Consider the following 18,414-nt stretch of genomic DNA (forward strand, 5'->3'; position numbering starts at 1 on the left):
TGCTGCGTTCTACCTCAGTCCTAGAGTGTGTCTTGTGTGGTTTACCGCACAGTTTGAATGCTTTCGTACTGGCGTTATTACTACATGATGTCAGCTGCTGAAGTTCGTCTATATTACATTAAAAGAACTGCACTCAGATGGACAAGGCAGATTGCGATCATTATTGGCAGGTTGGTAGATGGTACGAAATGATTTACACTTTCAGCTTTGAAGGACCAACATGTATTGCGCTACACGACCACAAAACATACGTGTCAGATGGTGTCGGGCCTCCTTGGTTGTGGATGTGATAATTCAGACCCCACGGCATGTCTCAGACGTGGTCCTGCGATACTCATCCCACGTCGCTTGCACGTCAGCTCTCAGATCCCACAGACTAGTGGGTGGAAATCAGATCCTGATGACACATTCTCGATGGGAGAGAGACCAGGCCATGCGGCTGGCCATGGCTGCAAGCCACTCTCGGGTGGTGGTACCAGTATGAGGACGAGTGTTGTCCAGGAATAGGGCATGGAAGTGGGCACTGGGAATGACAGAGGCATCAGTTTCAGTACCGCCTCCAAGTACAGGGCGGCCGTCACGGAGCACCACAGGATATCGCTCTCCACACCATAACACTAGACTGGCGAAACGTCTGCTGGGAAACCACAAACTATCGTTTGCGACGCTCTTCACCGCACCTCTAGACACGTGCCCAGTGATCATTGCCTCTAAGCTAGAAGCAGGACTCGTCACTAAACATAATCCTCTGCCAGTCTGCAGGGCCTCATGTCCATCGTTGCCGACACCAGGCGATGCGGCGTCCTTCGCTTCACATAACAGCCTAGTAATGATACGATGACTTATGGGATGTTGCACAAATGGCGAGGCAGCCTACTGAGTGGTTATTAAGGTTGCCGTTGGATCTGTTTGCGTATGGCACACAATCCGTCGGTCCTTGCTCCTTGAGGTGCGCCGGCCGCTGTGACAGAACGGTTCTAGGCGCTTCAGCCCGGAACCGCGCTGCTCCTACGGTTGCAGGTTCGAATCCTGCCTCGGGCATGGATGTGTCTGATGTCCTTAGGTTAGTTCGGTTTAAGTAGCAGCTGCAAATACCCTCAGACTTCAAGAAGACAGGTGTGAAAATTACCGAACTATCAGATTAATAAGTCACGGCTGCAAAATACTAACGCGAATTTTTTACAGACGAATGGAAAAACTGGTAGAAGCGGACCTCGGGGAAGTTCAGTTTGGATTCCGTAGAAATGTTGGACCACGTGAGGCAATACTAACCTTACGACTTATCTTAGAAGAAAGAAAAGGCAAACCTACGTTTCTAGCATTTGTAGACTTAGAAAAAGCTTTTGACAATGTTAACTGGAATACTCTCTTTCAAATTCTGAAGGTGGCAGGGGTAAAATACAGGGAGCGAAAGGCTATTTACAATTTGTACAGAGACCAGATGGCAGTTATAAGAGTCGAGGGGCATGAAAGGGAAGCAGTGGTTGGGAAAGGAGTGAGACAGGGTTGTAGCCTCTCCCCGATGTTATTCAATCTGTATATTGAGCAAGCAGTAAAGGAAACAAAACAAAAATTCGGAGTAGGTATTAAAATTCATGGAGAAGAAGTAAAAACTTTGAGGTTTGCCGATGACATTGTAATTCTGTCAGAGACAGCAAAGGACTTGGAAGAGCAGTTGAACGGAATGGACAGTGTCTTGAAAGGAGGATATAAGAGGAACATCAACAAAAGCAAAACGAGGATTATGGAATGTGGTCGAATTAAGTGGGGTGATGCTGACGGAATTAGATTAGGAAATGAGACACTTAAAGTAGTAAAGGAGTTTTGCTATTTAGGGAGTAAAATAACTGATGATGGTCGAAGTAGAGAGGATATGAAATGTAGACTGGCAATGGCAAGGAAATCATTTCTGAAGAAGAGAAATTTGTTAACATCGAGAATAGATTTAAGTGTCAGGAAGTCGTTTCTGAAAGTATTTGTATGGAGTGTAGCCATGTATGGAAGCGAAACATGGACGATAACTAGTTTGGACAAGAAGAGAATAGAAGCTTTCGAAATGTGGTGCTACAGAAGAATGCTGAAGATAAGGTGGGTAGATCACGTAACTAATGAGGAGGTATTGAATAGGATTGGGGAGAAGAGAAGTTTGTGGCACAACTTGACCAGAAGAAGGGATCGGTTGGTAGGACATGTTCTGAGGCATCAAGGGATCACAAATTTAGCGTTGGAGGGAAGTGTGGAGGGTAAAAATCGTAGAGGGAGACCAAGAGATGAATACACTAAGCAGATTCAGACGGATGTAGGTTGCAGTAGGTACTGGGAGATGAAGAAGCTTGTACAGGATAGAGTAGCATGGAGAGCTGCATCAAACCAGTCTCTGGACTGAAGACCACAACAACAATAAAGTCTAGGGGACCTCAGATGTTAAGTCCCATAGTGCTTAGAGCCTTGAGGTGCGTGTCGGATGTCCAGACTCCAGACGTCGTGCTTTCGCACCTTCCTGTATCCATAGCCGCGTAACAAAGGGCAATGCTGGTGTCTATATGACCGGTGTGGTGCACAATACGATGATGCGGTCATCCAATCTCCTGAAGCTCCACGATGAAGCTCCTCTCGAACTCATCTAGCTGAGCATCGAACATGTCGCCTGGACATAGTGTGCCACCCAGGTGATGCTCTAGTAACACTGTTGTATTGACTGCCACGGCCATTTGGAACCCTCTGTGATATGTTTCTGACATTGCCAGACTGGGTGCGATCTGTAGTCTACTGAACTCCGAAGATCACTAGTAAAGTACAGGGTGATCACAAAGTCTTGCCCTGATTATAACGGTTTATTACAGAATAACTGTTTGATGTAATAATTTACATCTGATGCCGTTGTATAGGTTAGTGATACTAGTTTTTTTTAAGACTACTTACGTTAATAAACCTCAAAGTGTGCTCCCTTGGTACCTCGGAGAATGTCGAGACGATGTTCCAGTTCCCGCCAAGTTTTTCTTAACATGTGGTCTCTCACAGTACCCACATCAGCTTTGAAACGTCCCCTTAGAAAAATTATAAATGACTGCATAAACTGACACACAATATTTTTAGCGCAACGCAATCTGAATTTCAGTAATCCCTACAAGAGAATGGCCCTGACTAACATTAAACTATACCTTTCACAAATCACTTACCTCACAAAAATCTTCGTTACTCGAACCACTGCAATAACGCGAGCGCCACTGCTGCCAGCTAAATAAAAGATTCAAACTACTGAAGGCACTAACTACTGATAGGCATAGTTAGCAAATGAAAGATTTTGATAGAGAACAAGCAATGTATTTACCTTAATAGTGTTCAAAAGTCATAAGATATATATCAGTCCATGATATCCAATCTTACAAATTTACTGTCTGTGATGGACACACGTCCAGATTATCCGCTCTCTAAACTCCGCCATCTCTCTCCCCACATCCACCACCGCTGGCGGCTCACCTCCAACTGCGCAACGCTACGCGCTGTTCACAGCCAACTGCCCAACACTACAATAGCAAACAACAATGAAATCCAGCCACAGGCTGCACACAGCACAGTCAGTGATTTTCATATAGAGTGCTACATCGCGTTACCAACATAAAAACCTGACTTTTTTTCTGGGACTATATCAAGGACAGAGTCTACGTCACACCAGTTGCTGACGTCGACGAACTGAAGGCTAGGATACAAGCTGCTGTGGGTACTGTGACAGAACACATGTTAAGAAACACCTGGCGGGAACTGGAATACCGCCTCTACATTCTCCGAGCTACCAAGGGAACACAAGTTGAGGCTTAATAACGTAAGTTGTCTTGAAAAAAAAAAAAAAAACTGGTAACACTAACGTGTGTAACGGCATCAAATGTAACTTATTATGTCAAACGGTTATTCTGTTATAAATTTATAATATGGGCCAGACTTTTTGCTCAACGTGTATTTATTTACATGACCAATTTCGGTAAGACTATGTTACCATTCTCGGTCCTTCAACTAGTATGAATTGTTAAGTTGAAGATCCAAAGATGGTAACGTAGTTTTACCGGAGTCGGTCGTCTAAATAAATACTTTACTAGCGATCTTGGCTGTTTGGAGTTTTTCCGGAGTTCGACTTCACGGCCCCACCCATGCTTCCCAAGCGAGCGGCTGACAGTGCAAGAGTAATTATCGCTATAGCTGATGCTGTACAACATATCCACCCAGTCTGCATGGCCATGTCCTTCTGGGTGCAGCTCTTTTTACGATAATCAGTGTATATTGATCCAGAGGATGTTAGGGTGATGATGATGATGATGATGCTTGGTTTGGGGGCCGTTCAACTGCGCGGTTGTCAGTGCCCGTACAAATTCCCAACCTTTGCTCAGCCCAATTTCGCCACTTTCATGAATGAGCATGAAATGATGAGGACAACACAAACACCCAGCCATCTCGAGGCAGGTGAAAATTCCTGACCCCGCCGGGGATCGAACACGGGACCCAGTGCTCGGGAAGCGAGAACGCGACCGCGAGACCACGAGCTGCGGACAGAGAGAGATTGTTAGGGATGGAGCGTGAAAAGCAATGAACGTCGTTCACTAGCATTAGCAACTAGCAACAATACTGTTACACACAATTTTACTGAAATGAAATGAGCTTAATTTTGTTCGTTCGAAACTGTCTTCATTAGCAACAAGACCATAGTTACTGAAGCGATTTGTAAATTTGCATTTACAGTTTCAATCGGATGTGATTGTTTTTGTGATGACTGACCAACGCGCAGCTGCGCCGATAGGCCGATGACGACATCAACATGGTGGTGATTGCAGCCTTAGGGAACGACAAATGGATGGCTGTCAAACTGATATAACGGGAATAAGGGCGTTTTAACACCTTCAAACATGTTAAGAACTTGAAAGTATCACAAGAACGTTGGAAAATAGGGCTTCAAGTCGGGGACGTAGATGTTACTATGAAGTGGGCAAGCCTACGAAAAAGTTTGTCAGGACGTATTCATTGGCTCTGGCTATTCAGAATCAAACTATCACAACAGAACCTCGCACCCAGGCTACACTACAGCTCTGCCCTTCAAGACAACACTTAAAAGTGCAATGGCGCCACTGTCCAAAGGTGATTGACAGTATTGTCAATACACTAGTAATAACAATCAGATTTCTGGGAAAGAATAGAGTGAAGCAAACGGCAAATGCGTGGTTCGAATCATAAACTGCGACGAGCTCAGGTGGTTCAAATGGTAGAGCAATGGATAAGGAAAGCTCATATGCGAGATGAAGGTGACAGTAAACAATAATATGAACCATCGTAATTTCTATAGATCACCATCTCAGTTAACACAACACATTCAAAACTAAAAATACGATAGACATCTACAACTTAGACGTAAAGACAGAAACGTCGCAGTTATCCCCCTTAGCTCGAGTGGTTAACTAGACCCAGTAATTCACTGCGAGAAAAGTATTTTCTTTAACAACATTTCGCCCACGTGTGTAAACAGCTGAATCACGTTCGGAACAAAAACAGAATAGGTTCCTTTATAATAATTAGGAACAAATCATTTCCAAGTGCAATATGCTCGCATGTTACTGTTCGTTCGATAACCAGCGAGATCATTGTGGCAGCAGCAACCATGTTTACCTTCTGTCGTTGTCTTCTAAGAACCTTGAAAAACTCATTATAAGCAGTAACGGTAATGAAAGAAATAAACAAATTGAGTATTCTGTATAGTAATATCACAAGCACGAATACAGCTGAAAAGCGGGGCCGTTGTGTCGCCTCCGATGTTGATGAATGTGAAACGTCCCCTTAGAAAAATTATAAATGACGGCTTAAACTGACACACAATATTTTTAACGCAACGCAATCTGACTTTCAGTAATCTCTACAAAAGTATGGCCCTGACTAACAATAACCTATACCTTTCATGAATCACTTACCTCACAAAAATCTTCGTTACTCGTACTACTGCAATACAGCGAGCGCCACTACTGCCAGCTAAATAAAAGATTCTAACCACTGAAGGCACTAACTACTGATAGGCATAGTTAGCAAATGAAAGATTTTGATAGAGAACAAACAATGTATTTACCTTAATAGTGTTCAAAAGTCATAATATATATCAGTTCATGACATCCAGTCTTACAAATTTACCGTCTCTGATGAAAACACGTCCAGATCATCCGCTCTCAAAACTCCGCCATATCTCTCTCCACATCCACCACTGCTGGCGGCTCACGTCCAACTGCGCAACGCTGTGCGCTAACAGCCAACTGCCCAACACTACAATAGCGACTATTGCAACAATGCCGACCAGCCTCAGACCGCGCACAGCACAGCCAATGATTTTCATGCAGAGCACTATGTGGCATTACCAACATAAAAACCTAAACAGCCTACTCACAAATGGTCTTCCAAGACAGTCACCTGAATCACGGAAAACCGAAGTCAGTTTGATCGGGAGGGAACTTTAAATATTTTCGTCCAGTATTTCACTGCAGCATTACTTTTTCCATTGTGTGGCTCTCAATACCTTAATAGAAAACGATAGTTTTTCTTACATCGCGACCCAAAATGGAAACGTTATGTAACCTACATAAGGCTAAATAAATTTGAAGCTTACGTAACTTTACATTCACTGCTGAAGCGTGAAAGCCAGCAGACTTGTTTTGGCCAATATTTCATTGAAAAAGCAAGCATTCTTAGCTATCTCCGTAACTTAGTATACATCGCTGTGTCACTTGTGTGACGTGCTTAAGATGTTACCGAAATCAGAGGTATATTTGTTGTGCAACACATTAAAATTAGGATTGTAGTTTCTGTTGTGTTACATCCGTGGTAGCACGAAGCTCTGGAAGTATTTAATCTACCATTTTCATGTATACTGTTGATAAGCTATTTCCTTTCTTAGAGGTATACGCTGTTTGGCTAGATCAATCATTATAAGAATTTAATGATAACTTAGTTCTATGTTTACAATTCGGACAAGAATGAGAAAGCCGAAGTTTCTACGTACTGGGAAGTGCGCGTTACGTTTCGGTTTAGTTAACTCTCTTCAGTAAAGACTACGGAACTTGATTTATACCAGTTTGGATATAATCAACCAGTAAACTGCATCAAATGTATTCTGGTTGGTCTAATTTTCACTTTTTTTCAGGTTCATTGCCCAGTTCTCATTACTACTTTATTTCAAATTACAGAGTACCGTGTCTATTGATTACGTAGACAAAAGTATAGAAACGAAACAAAAGAAGACAGACTGGACTATTTTCGGCTCAGATGCGGAAACCCTGAAGTTTCTAGGTATTTCAAAATTAGCAAGGCGACAACGCATTCAAAAGTACCAGGAAGCCTTTAACGGCAATGGCAGTAATTTGACAAAGTTAAGAAAGATAATTAGAATCTGCAGTAGAACAGGTTAGAAATAGAGAGGCAGAGGAACTGTTAACAACGTGCAAAATACTGACTGTTAAGGTGAATGTACACTCCAGTGAGTCGATCAGCAGTTAGAAAATGTGTAAATTGTGTGAGCTACTTGTCTGACGGACGAGGACAGTTACACGATCCATGCAGTTTTGGGAATGCAGCCGCAACCAGCTACTCTCCGCTACTGGAGGAGCAGAGGAGTTGGTTACAGCAGCATTTGCATTTTAATCGATCAAGAAATACGGTATGAAAAATGTGAATAATACAAAGGTATGTTTTCCACGATTCCAGACTGTTTGCCTGTTTCTATCATTTTGTGGACACTAGTAGCACTCAGCCATGTACATTATATTGCAGATAGTCACAGTATATTCTCTGAGGCTTCCAGTTTTTATGTGAGAGTTATTCGCGTTGAAGGGCCTTGTGCAAGGGGCTAGAGATTCGCCCTTTCAATCCAGTCGGAGCGCACGCTCCCGAAGCGTCACGTGGCTTTCACCGTTTCATATTCGGGCGCAGACTGAGCGGGGTTTGCTGGCAAAGCTTCAAAGAGAGAGAAATCGCAGTGAGACTACTCGGAGGTTTCTCATCTTAGAGGGCTTTGCGGTGAGACTAAGCCCTTCTGACGCCGCTCCGGGACCTAGCTAGCTGGTTACAACTAGCGACATCAATAAAAGTGACAAAGGCAGAAGCGGAATAACGGTTACCAATGCGTGTTATATTTTATCATTCGCTTTTCAGGGCCTATGCTTTGTATTAAGATAAAGTATAACTACAGTGTCCGTTACATTAGGCTGTCAGCGTACAACACTGTATGAAATTTTGTAAGCTTTTCGGTACTTTTGGACATTCACAGAGGATAGTGTTTACTAGTGAGGTAAATGGAAATGAGCGTTCGGCGTCATTGGCCGGGAAAAATCAAGGCTCGACGTTACCCGCAATCTAACCAAGTGGAACCATTTATAATTCAGTTTTGACATTTAAATTAAATATCAGAAATAAAAAACTACTTATGCAGCTCCCACAAGGGTTTTTCGATCGTTTCTACAAAATGGAATTTAGGCGTAAGGTTTTCACTGCTAGTTTTGCTCACTTCTTTTGTTTCTGCACTGATTAACACATCAGGAAAAGGAACTTCACGAGACAACGAATAGAACATCAGCTTGTGCAAAAGCAAAACAACGTGCGGAAGCAGTCGCCAGAACCACTTACCCATCTCCAAGCACCTGGGTCATAAATGAAACTTTGTGATTTATTATGGAATTATCCTGAGAAGCTAATTAATTAATAAATAGGGCGCACTATTTCGTGACGTCGATACCTCTGTACCTTTCTCTGAAGAACTCCAGCCTCTCTACGGCTGTGCCGTTCCCTTCATTTTGCGGAAGGTCTGTGCGCCCCACGAACCGTACAGAGAGTCTGCAGCTCGTGGTCTAGTGTCTAGTGCTGCTGCCTCGATCACGGGTTCCCGGGTTCGATTCCCGGTCGGGTTGGGGATTTTCACTGCCTGTGGACTGGGTGTTTGTGTTGTCTAATCATCATTATTCGTGACAGTGGCTAGACCGGATGGTGTAAAAATTGATTTGTTTAAAAATTGGGACTTTGTACGGGCGCTGATATCCGCGCCGTTGAGCGCCCCACAAACCAAACATCATCATCTCCAAACCTTACAGAGCAGTGGCAATCAACATTTTTTTTACCTACTCCCATTTTTGTATCCCTGTTAATAATAAAGTGTTGTATCCGCCCACCGGCTCTACAGTAATGGTGATTTATAAACTAAGCAAGTAGCGTTATAAAAATTATAAATCAGTTACAGCAAGTAAAGTTGTATAATAATAGTTGCTTACCGAATTATTTATGTGAAATTTTAATGAAAATGTGTTTATAAACCCTACCGTCCACCATGAAACCTTCAACGCTCACTAGTGGGCAGTAGGGACCAAGTTGACAACTGTTCTATAGCATCCGAGAAAGATACGATATTCCTACGTACCGTACATTTAAACCCCTTCTGGCCACGTGGTTTTTGGAATGCTTTGCCTTCCCCGTAGAGACTAGCCGCCTTCTCTATGCAATAAAGTTGCTGCCTCTGGAACACAGGGTCCCGGGTTCGATTTGCGGCCGGGTCGCGGATTTTCTCCGCCCGGGGACTGGGTGTTTGTGTTGACCATCTCATTATCATTCAAGACGTGGCGAGACTGCAAATGGAAAGATTGGGAACTTTCACGGGCGCTGATGACCACGATGTTGAGCACCCCACAAAAAATCATCATCATCATCTACGTACCGAGCGAGGTGGCGCAGTGGTTAGACACTGGACTCGCGTTCGGGAGGACGACGGTTCAATCCCGCGTCCGGCGATCCTGATTTAGGTTTTCCGTGATTTCCCTAAATCGCTTCGGGCAAATGCCGGAATGGTTCCTCTGAAAAGACACGGCCGACTTCCTTCCCCATCCTTCCCTAATCCGATGACCACGCTGTCTGGTTTCCTTCCCCAAACCAACCAACCAACCAACCATCATCTACGTAATAAGATATTACAATGGCTGTGTTATTTCGAATTACGATGCAATGGTCCTTCGGACAGGCATGGATGCATGAATGCATACATGGTAGAACGAACATTGCACCGCAGTTCTGGAAAATGCAGACACTGCAATATCGTATTTATCCGCCGACACCGAGCTAGCGACTTTCAAGTAAAATGTCTCCGCTGTACGGGGATATAAATAATGGATGTACGAGTACAGGTTGTTGACATATGGTTAACGACATATGGGAATTTGGGTCTGGCCGTGAGTCGTATTCGGGTAGCCAAATAGTATGGCGACGCTCACTATAAGCGGGAAATCCGGGATTGAGTCCCGGTCTGCTACAAATTTTCATTGTCATTCCATTACACAGGTGTTGGTTATCCATCTTCGCAACTGCGAATACATTTAACGTATTCTCTACGTAAAATTCTGAGCATGCCTGCATCACGCGACATCCTGTGTCCTATGCAGTACGATTAGTGGAAATTTAAGAAAGGTATTAAACTGAACTTAACATCAAAATTGGGGACCATGAAGTAGGCGAAGTGAAGGAATTCTGCAACCTTGAAAGCAGAGTAACATTTGACGGGTGTAGTGAAGATTACCAAAAGACTAGCACAAGCGGAAAGGCATGCCTTGCTGAAAGAGTTTTCTAGTTTCAAACAGTGGCCGTAATTTGAGGAAAAATTTCTGAGAATATACGCTTCGGGCACAGCATTGAATCGAAGCGAATAGTGGACTGTGGGAACAGCAACAGAAAAGAATAGAAGCATCTTACTTACTTGCATGTCTGAAAGAACAGACACTGCTCACGATCCACAGCTGTACGAAATAATTCGAAATTAATTCGCTGATGCGAATTGCTTGATATCAGTTGCGTTAGGCTTATCGAACCCCTTATGGCAAGTGAAAGTGACAGATTAATAGATAACGAAAGAGATTTATGCGTGTAAGGTAAAAGAGTCCTGCTCTCGAAATTTTCTTCCTTCATAACCCCTCTTTGTTTCCACAGACGACGTACGGTTCAAATGACTCTGAGCACTATGGGACTTAACATCTGAGGTCATCAGTCCCCTAGAACTTAGAACTACTTAAACCTAACTAACCTAAGGACATCACACACATCCATGCCCGAGGCAGGATTCGAACCTGCGACCGTAGCGGTCGCGCTGTTCCAGACTGTAGCGCCTAAAACCGCTCGACCACTCCGGCCGGCCGTGTTCTGCCGTCGGCAGTTGTAAAATGAAAAAGTTACCGTTTACTTGAAAACTAACAAATCTAGATGCCTATAACAGTTTCCACAACGAAAGGTTGTCTAGAAATCTCGCAGAAAATCCAAAGAGATTCTGGTCGTATGTGAAACATGTTAGCGGCAAGAAACAATCAAAGCCTTCTCTGCGCGATAGCAGTGGAGATACTATAGAAGACAGTGCGCCAAAGCAGAGTTACTAAACAGAGTCTTCCGAAATGCCTTCACAAAAGAAGACGAACTAAAAATTCCGGAATTCGAATCAAGAACAGCTACCAACAAAAGTAACATAGAAGTAAATATCCTAGGAGTAGTGAAGTAACTTAAATGATTTAATAAAAGCAAGTCTTCTGGTCCAGACTGTATACCAATTAGGTTCCTTTCGGAGAATGCTGATGCATTAGCTCCATACTTAACAATCATATACAACCGTTCGCTCGACGAAACATCCGTACCCAGAGACTGGAAAGTTGCACAGGTCACACCAATATTCAGAAAGGTAGTGTGAGTAATCCACTAAATTACAGGCCCATATCGTTAACGTCGATATGCAGCAGGAGTTTAGAATATATATTGTGTTCTAACGTTGTGAATTATCTCGAAAGAAACTGTCTTTTGACACACAGTAAACATGGGTTTAGAAAACATCGTTCCTGTGAAACACAACTAGCTCTTTATTCACATGAAGTGCTACTGACGAGGGATTTCAGATCGATTCCATATTTCTGGGTTTCCGGAAGGCTTTTGACACTGTACCACACAAGCGGCTAGTATTGAAATTGAGTGCATATGGAATATCGTCTCCGTTATATGACTGGATTTGTGATCTCCTGTCGGAAAAGTCACAGTTCGTAGTAATTGACGGAAACTCATCGAGTAAAACAAAAATGATTTCCGGCGTTCCCCAAGGTAGTGTTATAGGCCCTTTGCTGTTCCTTATCTATATAAACGATTTGGGAGACAATTTGAACAGCCGTCTTCTGTTGTTTGCAGATGACGCTGTCGTTTGTCGACTAATCAGAAGATCAAAACGAACTGCAAAACTATTTAGAAAAGATATCTGAATGGTGCGAAAAGTGGCAGTTGACCCTGAATAAAGAAAAGTGTGAGGTCATGCACATGAGTGCTAAAAGGAACTCAAACTTCGGTTACACGATAAATCAGTCTAATCTAAAAGCCGTAAATTCAACTAAATACCTAGGTATTACAATTACGAACAACTTAAATTGGAAGGAACACATAGAAAATGTTGTGGGGAAGGCTAACCAAAGACTGCGTTTTATTGGCAGGATACTTAGAAAATGTAACAGACCTACTAAGGAGACTGCCTACACTGCGCTTGTCCGTCCTCTTTTAGAATACTGCTGCGCGGTGTGGGATCCTAACCAGATAGGACTGACAGAGATATCGAAAAAGTTCAAAGAAAGGCAGCACGTTTTGTATTATCGCGAAATATGGGAGAGAGAGTCACAGAAATGATACAGGATTTGGGCTGGAAGTCGTTAAAAGAAAGGCGTTTTTCGTTGCGACGGAATCTTCTCACGAAATTCGAATCGCCGACTTTCTCCTCCGAATGCGAAAATACGAGGGTTATTCCAAAAGTAAGGTCCGATCGGTCGCGAAATGGAAACGACTATGAAAATCCGATAAAGCTTTGCACAGATGTGTTGGGTAGTGTCTCTAGTATAACCCCAGTTAGCATCACGTCGCTCTTCTCATTTCTGAGCTCGCAGTGAGTGCGTAAAGATGTCTAGAAAATAGTGTCTGCCGCCAAGTACGAGGGCCTGGTGAGAAATTTCGCCTGAAGCTATGCAGCCAACATTACATAACTGTCGTGCTGTTTCGTCTTCACGACAATTCTCAGCCGCATTCTGCAGGGGCAATGAAGATGCTCCTGCATCGTTTTCAAATGGAAATGTTAGATTACCCACAATACAGTCCGCAATTGTCTCCCCCTGCGTTTCATCTCTGGTCACATGAACCGCTGTCTTTGAAGACAACATCTTGACACAGACAACGAGGTGTAGGCCAGCGTGGAGAATTGGCGGAAAGCACTGGCGGCTGCCTTCTATGATGAGGCTATTGAAAAGTTGGTACAACGCTATGACAAAAGTCTAAGTCAGAACGGCGACTACGTAGAGAAGTAGCTGAAAGGTGTAGCTAATTGTTACAAGTAAAACATTTCTGATGTTCACTGTGGTTTCAATTTGGCAATCAATCGGACCTTACTTTTGGAATAACCCTCGTATTTTGTTGACACCGACCTACATAGGGAGGAACGATCACCACGATAAAATAGGGGAAATCAGAGCTCGTACGGAAGGATAGAGGTGTTCATTATTTCCGCGCGCTATAAGAGATTGGAATAATAGAGAATTGTGAAGGTGGTTCGATGAACCCTCTGCCAGACACTCAGATGTGATTTGCAGAGTATCCATGTAGATGTAGATGTAGAAAGCAAACCCAATAGAAAGGCGAGTAAGCAAGTAAACACACAGGAAACAGCAGCACGACTGGTGATGTACAAGGCGCTGTAGGGGTGGGGGCCCCGGACACACACTCTCCGGTCCTTCGCCACGGGAATCTCCTTTGCTCTGTGCCCGTGTGCTAACGGCTTATGGGTGGGTGGGTGAGCCCCTGAAGCGCGTCAGGTGTGGCTGACGCCTTGGCCTCAGTGTCACTGTCGCCAGTAAAGCGGCGTGGCGGTGGCGTGGCATGCAGGTCGTGGGTCAGCAGACGGGAGCTAATTAAAGCCAGGAGCCGCCTGGGCTGTCCGCACACGAGCCCGAGGTCCGCAGGCACGCCGAGCATCGACCGGACAGCGAGGGCGCCTTCCCGGCCTATCCCATCCTGTCCCACTCTGTCCGCCCTCCGCTTCTGTCCTTCCCTCCCCTCTGCGCCCTCCATCCCGTCGACCGTGACTCCGTAAACTCGGCGTTGCTTCCAGCGCACGCCATCTGCTATCTGGCGGTAGCTGGCTGTTGTGGGAGCTACTGCACTTACACCTCTCTGCTGGAAGGCCAGTCTTATCCGACTCATCCCTACACTGTTGTCGTGAGAGCTCGTAAGCGTCACTGAAGCGCATTTGCTAAACGCGCTTTTCCGAAAGTAATTAAACAGATAAAATATATAAACTTGAATTTATATGGACGTTATTAGGGGACTGCCATTATACCAGGTGTACCGGTATGAAATGAGCGTTTTTTTTGTGAAAATGAAACACTAATTTTGAATTTAAAAGTAAAAACATTTTATTCAAAGTACTGACCATTGATTTTGTAACCTCCCCGCAATAAAGTTAGTCAATATTAACTGAATAATAAAATGAGCCAAGCGTAACCTCCTTGCAAAATTAAAGAATAACAATTGATCATATGTAAACTCCACACAAAACTTAAGGAATGAAGATTGCTCATTAAACCCACAATAATGTTAATTAAATAATGAACCATGAACTGAATGTAACAACTCAACAGCAATGTAACGACTCAACAGCAATAATTAAACCTGACAAATTTTATAAGGACAGCAGCGCTGACCTACGGCCCTGTGAAATAATTAAACCAAAATTCTTACCTCAGTAAAACTGCATCTGTATCTGCTCTTATTTTTCGGCATAGCTTCGTGCAATGCTGGCTTATATTTAATTTTGATTTTTGGAGGGAATGCATAGGAAATATTACTTAGCTTGACATGAATCTTTTTCTTTAAATGAGTTACTTTATAAAAGGTTATTATTGGGGCATCATTTTGAACAAATTAATTACAATTAACATACGTTATTAGCTGAGCGCAATGCTGCTTCATTACCTTCTACAATAATATACATATCGTACACCACATTCCTGACCAGACTCGTGGGCAGAGCACACCGCGGACGCATGCCGACTCGCTACACACTAGCACTGACTGAGTACAACTGTCCAACTGTCTACTCCCTCTGCCGACTCGCCACACACTACTGCCGACTGACTACTACTGCAGACAGAGTGCAACTCGCAACTGAACACTCGCGCGGTCAAGCGCAGACTGGCCACGATAAATAACTCTCTGGTCAGAGATTCTGTCATGCCTCGCCATCGCTGGTAATGAATACATATGAAACGTACGCGTTTCAATTTCTATACATTTTGACCACCTTTCTGGCAATTTGTGGACACCAAGCCAATAGAAATGTTCGTCTTTTGAAGCAAACCAATCAGACACCAAATTTTCCACTTCTTCGTAGCAATCGGAGTGTTCCTCAGCCAATGCGTGTCCCATTGACGAAAACAAATGGTAGTCGGAAGGGGACAAGTCTGGTGAATACGGCGGGTGGGGTAGCAGCTCCCAGCCAAGTGTTTTGATTGTGTTCTGAACCAGTTTTGCTTTGTGTGCAGGTGCACTGTCGTGTAAAAAATGGCCCATTCTGGTCTTTTTTCGATCAATGCATAGTTCAAATTGATCGTTTGTTGTCTGTAGCGATTAGTATTCACAGTTTCACCGGGTTTTAGAAGCTCATGATAAACCACACCTTTCTGATCCCACCAAACACAGAGCATTGTCTTCTTGCCGAATCGAGCTGGTTTTGCAGTCGATGTTGATGGTTGTCCCGGATTAACCCACGATTTTTCCCGTTTAGTATTCTTAAAATAAATCCATTTTTCATCGCCAGTAACAATTCGATGCTAATTGATTTTGTTTCATGTCTGTGAAGCAAAATTTGACAAATGGTTTTTCGGTTTTCCATCTGTCTTTCATTCAACTCATGTGGCACCCATTTTCCACTCTTTTGGATCTTTCCCATAGCTTTCAAACGGTCGGAAATTGTTTGTTGTGCAACATTTAGCATTGCTGCCATTTGCTTCTTTCTCAGAGTATCATCTCCATCCAATATTGCTTGCAATTCGGCGTCTTCGAACTTTTTTGGTGGTCTTCCACGTTCTTCATTTCTTACATCAAAATCATTATTTCTGAACCGTTGAAACCATCTTTTGCATGTTGTTTCTGATAGAGCATGATCACCATATGCCTCGACAAGCATTCGATGCGACTCAGCAGCATTTTTTTTTTTTTCAAATGAAAACAAAAAATAAATGCTTTCCGCAAATCATCACTTTTTGGTACAAAATTCGACATTGTGAACACGACAAAACATATGATGTTGTTTGTTCCATGACTTGATGTATACTAAGTATCTTTGACAGATGTCATGCCAACCAAACAAAAAAAAAAAATTAAGGCTCGTTCACAACAAATGTTCCCTATCGATACATTTGTATCTTAACGCTCATTTCATACCGGTACACCTGGTATTGTTAAGATTTTTATGAACTGCAGCAGTCACTTCTAAGTAATATTTTATTAGGACGACGCGTTTCGGCAGCTTGGTGCCATCATTAGGTGCATTGTTATTTTTACATTGTTACATTACATTTTAACATTTTCAGGCTAGATTTCTTATCTGCTAGATTTCTTATCTCAATTGTTCTTTTTTCTACTCTTTTAATAAGATTAGTTTAAAGGAGAAGAAGTTTATTTGATCAAGTCTACTTAAAGTGGCTGAAAGTATAATGGATAGAGAGTTCCCTGTGTGTACTAGTGAGGTTATATGTCGAAAAATACCTCTGTTCAGGTAGATAAATACAGGGTGTCCGAAAAGTCTTTCCCTGATTACTTAAATTGATAACTGAGGCTAGAAGTAACATACAAATACGAAACTGGTGTCTAATTGTTTACGAACTATCAAAGTTTCTTTCACACATCAGTAAACTTCCACATGAGCGCACTTGGTAGCACGTAGCACACCTAGGCGATATTCAGTTTCCGTCCACACATTAGCCAACATCACTGGAGGGATCGATTCAACGACTGTGGTTATCCGTTGCCATATGGTTTCAAGATCTGGTACACGTGTTCGGTAGACCTCGTCCTTGACATAACCCCATAAAAAGAAGTCTAATGGGGTTATGTCAGGAGGGCGTGGAGGCCAAACCGTTGGTCCATCACGACCGATCCATCGCCCAGGAAAGGTCATATCGAGATAGGCACGGACGTCCAAACCCCAATGAGGCGGTGCACCGTCTTGCTGAAACAAGACATCGGGGTGATACTTAAGCAGCTAAGGAACAGAATACAGTTGCAACATGTCCAGATACAATGTAGATGTGATGGTAGCCTCAGCGAAGAAGAATGGCCCGATAATTCGATCGTGCAATAGCGCGCACCAAACATTCAGCTTTGGACTGCCTCTGGTGCACTCCATGACATCGCCAGGGGTTTGTGAACCCCAAATGCGCACATTATGGCGATTCACAAAAAAGGTCGCTTCGTCGGAAAAGGCAATTCGTCTGAGATAACCATCATCGTCCTCAATATGTGATAGCATTTCGACCGCAAAGTCATATCGACGTGTACTGTCACTGGGCAACAAGGCCTGAACGATTTGCACTTTGTGTGTACTAAACAATAAACGTTTGTGTAAAATGTCAAGGAGAGAGCTTTTTGGCATCTGTAATTCACGTGAGGCCCTGCGCACATATTTTTTCGAACTTCGCAGCAAGACTGCCTTACAGCTTCCACCCTGTCTGCTGAGGTTCTTGGTCGACCAGACCTCGGAAGGCCAGCAACCAATCCTGTGTTCTCGAACTTCTCATACCAGGCTTTAATGCTCTTTACATCAGGTGGATTCCTTCCATATGTTGTCTGGAAGTGTCTGTGCAATGTGGTTGGTGATCGTGTCTCATGGTACCACAGGACACACTGTGCCTTCTCCTGATTGGTTAACATGGCTTCTTGGGCACTGCACCTCATCCACTACTTACGTACTGCGAACAGAAAAAAAACTTTGTTAGTAGTAAACAATTCGACACAAGTTTCATATTTGTATCTTACGTCCAGCCTGAGTTATCAATTTATGTAATCGGGGAAAGTCTTTTCTGATACCCTGTATGTTATCGTGTATACGTTATGTGATAAGCATGATAAGTCATTACGTTAGTGCATTTACTTACATGTTTGTTGGTAACTTCGGTATCTGGCACACAGAGCACAGTAACAATTGCACCACAACTTAGCACTTTCACGATAATTTGTTTACATCAATACAAAGAGTCCGAGCCGGCCACGGTGGCCGTGCGGTTCTGGCGCTGCACTCCGGAGCCGCGAGGCTGCTACGGTCGCAGGTTCGAGTCCTGCCTCGGGCATGAGTGTGTGTGA

At 43.4% G+C, this 18,414-nt stretch overlaps 1 protein-coding gene across 1 annotated transcript in view; it reads left to right on the plus strand.

The window, feature by feature from the left end:
- Nucleotides 1–18,414, plus strand: part of LOC124596169 (tyrosine kinase receptor Cad96Ca) — a 500,081-nt gene that overhangs the window by 434,597 nt on the left and 47,070 nt on the right. The window lies entirely within an intron of this gene.

The sequence above is a fragment of the Schistocerca americana genome, chromosome 1 (assembly GCF_021461395.2).
Source record: "Schistocerca americana isolate TAMUIC-IGC-003095 chromosome 1, iqSchAmer2.1, whole genome shotgun sequence".
Taxonomy (NCBI): domain Eukaryota; kingdom Metazoa; phylum Arthropoda; class Insecta; order Orthoptera; family Acrididae; genus Schistocerca; species Schistocerca americana.